Genomic DNA, 4,089 nt, shown 5'->3' on the forward strand with positions numbered 1-4,089 from the left:
TACTACAGCGAGAATGAAAGTTACGCCTTCTTTCTTTGCGTATACATTTGGGCGGTGTTATGCAAATCTTCCCACACAGTGACATAGACGTGGGGGCGTGTTTGAACGAGGCGCTTTAGGAGGGCGTGGACGAGTCTTAAAGGGTTAGTTCACCCAAAAATGAAAATTCTGTCATTAATTAATCACCCTCATGTTGTTTGAAAGCCGCAAGACCTTCGTTCATCTTCGGAACCTTCGTCTCTACTGCGTCACTTGTGGATGCGCGTTCACGACAGTACCATGTCAGAGCGTGTGGCGGCGCTGACCCAGATCCGGCGTAATGACGTCATCACGCCGCGGACTACTTTGTCGATCATCTTGGTACTTTTCGGGACCTTGAACGTGGTAGTTACCTTGCTGTCTATGGGAGGGTCAGAGAGCCCTCAGATTTCATCAAAAATATCTTAAATTGTGTTCCGAAGATGAACGAAGGCCTTACCGGTTTGGAACAACACGAGGGTGAGTAATTAATGACAGAATTTTCATTTTTGGGTGAACTAACCCTTTAACTTTTATAAAGAATATCTCTTTGGGTTTGAGACTTTAGTCTTTGCAACTTTAAGGATCTTATCTATTCACGAACATCTTGTAACACTCCAAAGAGAAAGGAAAACTTGAAATCGCATCATATGTGATTAGCTGACGAGCTCCAGCTGGGCCAGACTGATTGATTATCTGATCGTGCTCCTCCGGAACCTTGTTAATGAAACATCATTTGTCATAACATATGAAAACAGAGATGCATTTTCAATCCTTTTTAAGGAATTGAATTGAAAAATGTGATAAAATGCAAATAGCAACAGCTTGTTTATTCCATACTGTGACGTACATCCAAGTGTAACGGACTATAGCCAAGTAAAAAAATGTTGGGCGGGGACTTGGTTCTTATTGGTTGTTGATTGGATTTTGAGATGCGGACAATGCACTCAAAAGTGGAGGCAGATGAACGTGAGATAGCAGGGGTTGGTTTAAGTGGAATAAATAATTGGAGAAGTCCTGCATATGTCACCAAAGAGAAGTCACTGGAAGCTCCACTGTTGACATTTTGAGTAAACATTACAAGGTCTTAATGGCATTACACTCTTTTACAGATCATATTTATTAGTACATATTCAACTTTTTTAAAAGTAGACAATACTTTTTTTTGATTGACACAAATTCACGCATTCAGCTCTAACAATAGCTGACCAAGTGCTTGCTTGTCTGCCTGCCTTTGGGAGGATCTTAGCCTTGTTCTTTTCAATATATTTCTATGGAGATTCCATTTGTTCTTTCAAACTCCTAAACACAATCCTGTGACTCATGCAGTGAGTGAATACTGTTCCTGCATACTGCATCCTATTAATAGCTCATAATAATTGACCTGTCTCTGTAACAAGAAGTTCTGCTCTTAGTGTGCTCACACATTGACAATAACAGGATGTCCAATGGAAATTTACGTCACACAGTTTGTGCACATGACATAGCGGCAAAAGATGACTTAAGCATATTCTAGAATTATGCAGTAATTAACATTACACATTGGACAAAAACAGTTCAATTTTCCAAATTTAACTCAGAGATGCTGAGTTTAGTACACTCACAGGAGACTGGACAGACAGGATTTATGAAACACACCAAACTACCCACTTGCAATCACTTCCTCATCTTCCTTATCTCCTCATTGTTCTTTCACAGCTTTCTGTGTTCCACTGTTGTTTCACATGGGGGAATTCCTCTAGTGTGGGTTCAGAGACTCCAGACCAAACTAAATGTCTTCACCACAATCTTATTTTCTAACTTCCATTTGTAATATCTGATATTTTTCTTCAACTATGATTATAGTGCAATTCTATTAATCGCTCTGATAATTCTGATAATCAGACCATGTATTCTGCCATTCACGTTTAGAATCTTTTCATTATATTAACGCATTCAATGGCTTGACTTAACATGTCTAAATCCGTCTAAAATGGCCTCTTTCTTTTTTTTCATTCCATACTAAATAAAACAATGTTTGATGGTTCTGCTCAACATATAGAGACCAGAGTGAAGCTAAATAATCTTTGCTTTGTCACTTCCTCTCAGTCTGATATCTGAAATCTTTTCATTTTCTTGCTTTGTCTATCTTCTTATCTACCCTTATGACCTTATCTGCTCTTATGAACGACAAGCCTTCAGCCCTCAGCAGCGCACATATTTGCCTGCAGAACAATCTGGAGTCATAATGTTGTGTGTGTGTAGCTTTGATTGGGAAGTAGAGCCAGCTATTATCCATCTTTCTGTTCTGTTCTCCAAATCCACTCCAGATGTGATGTGCATTGTGTAGAGCAGACCTGATTCCAGAACTCTTCTATAGAAACACACACATGCACATAAGAGCAGAAACACAATGCACGCCATTCCCAGCAACACATTATACTTCAGATAGTCTTAGGAACCTCTTTCTGAAGCTGTGAGTGGAGTCGGTGAGTGATAGCATACCTCAGGACTGTAGGGACTTGCCAGTGGAGCTAATTGGCTAATTTGACTAGAATGCATCTACCCCCATGAAGCAAACTAAGTTATGTGCAAATTCAGCAGTCAAAAGGCAAAATAAGTTCAAAAGTCCTTGGTTCACATGTGCAGAGACACTGCACACTGCTCACCATTTCTGTGGTTAGCCGCAAACCATTTAATTGGCACCTGTCAAATATCAATGCAATGAAACTAGTCATGTCTACAGTCACTATAGTGTCTATCGTGATAGATTCATTGCCTTCTTCTCAAAGTGTCAGACAATGATTTGGAAGAGGTCTATTACTGACAGACATACAGCAATTTCAGCTTGAGTGAGCTACACAAGAATGCCCAACAATGCAGCAATATATTACATGTATTCATATAAGCATAAAGAACTGGCTTCCAGAACAAATAATAATAATACTAATAAAAACTTCAACTAAAAAATGATATCTTGAGAAAACGACTTAAATGTTGAAATCACAAGAAAATTAATTTCTGATCATGACACCATAAATACATACATGAATAAAAGAATGAACTTTTGTTACATAAATAGCGAATCCATGAATACTATATGAATCATGCTTTAAAAGCCAATCACCTGTTTATGTTTTTTCCAGGTCAGGTTCTTACTCGATTACAGTAATGATCAAACTCATGCAAGCTTTTCCCAGTGGAGCGGAGTGCGTTCGGTCATGCGCACTGCAGTATGCTGAGTCTGACTCGACATTCTGCTCAGCTCCGCTCGCTTCAGCGCTCCCTCTGAACACGGAGAGCAGCCATTCACTCCACTTTAAAATGAAATATGCGCATCGGTTTATCAGCACACAAATCGCATTTCAATACACTTATCTGCAGCTGATTTACAAGAAAGACACACGCACCAGAATTTCCACTTTGTGAATGTTATCGGCAAGTTTCTCACAGCCGTGGTAACAAATCAACCGGGCATTCACGCCTTTCCTCGAAACTATTGCGCAAACAGCTCAAATTCACATGAATGAACGACATCTGCCAGACAGCCAAAAATGTCTGTTTAATCTAAAAACATGCACAGTGACAAGTCGAACTTTTCTTTTTTAAACCATGGCAACATTTTCCACTTAATAAGCCATAATTCCATATCGCCTGGTCGAAATCAGTACTAACACTAAGAACAAACACCTATTTTGCGAAAATTAAGTGAATTTACTTACAATAATTCCGTTGCGAAGATCCAGTGTTAAATTTTGTGATCCAGTAACGATATTCTTTACATCTTATACCAGTCCGCTAGGGGCTCAAAGACAAGCTTGGCAACAGTTTAAAAGCATCGGTGACACTTTAGTGAGGGCCCAGCCCCTCGCGCTGCACTCGGGCGGTTTTAACGGTCGCTGGGTAACGCGCCATTGTGACTGAACACAAAGCGGGGGCCCGGGAGGGCTGGAGGGGAGGCCGCCGTCGCGCTTTTAAATCGGCCTTAGCATATTTGGTGCTGCGTTGCCAAGCAATTCTGAACACTTGATAGACTTGATAGATGACACTCATAAGGCCTGAAAGTTTAAAACATAATAAGCACAGGAGGAG

General features: G+C 40.2%; 1 protein-coding gene across 1 annotated transcript in view; it reads right to left on the minus strand.

Moving 5' to 3' along the window:
• LOC107734144 (cdc42 effector protein 2-like) overlaps positions 1-3,739 on the minus strand; it is a 13,999-nt gene extending 10,260 nt beyond the window's left edge. Inside the window, exon 1 of the mRNA XM_016546012.1 lies at positions 3,720-3,739. The gene's annotated coding sequence lies outside the window, so the exon portion shown is untranslated. The remainder of the gene's footprint in view (positions 1-3,719) is intronic.
• Positions 3,740-4,089: the final 350 nt, after the last annotated feature.

This window comes from Sinocyclocheilus rhinocerous, unplaced genomic scaffold (assembly GCF_001515625.1).
Source record: "Sinocyclocheilus rhinocerous isolate Xijiao unplaced genomic scaffold, SAMN03320098_v1.1 scaffold1121, whole genome shotgun sequence".
NCBI classification, from domain to species: Eukaryota; Metazoa; Chordata; class Actinopteri; order Cypriniformes; family Cyprinidae; genus Sinocyclocheilus; species Sinocyclocheilus rhinocerous.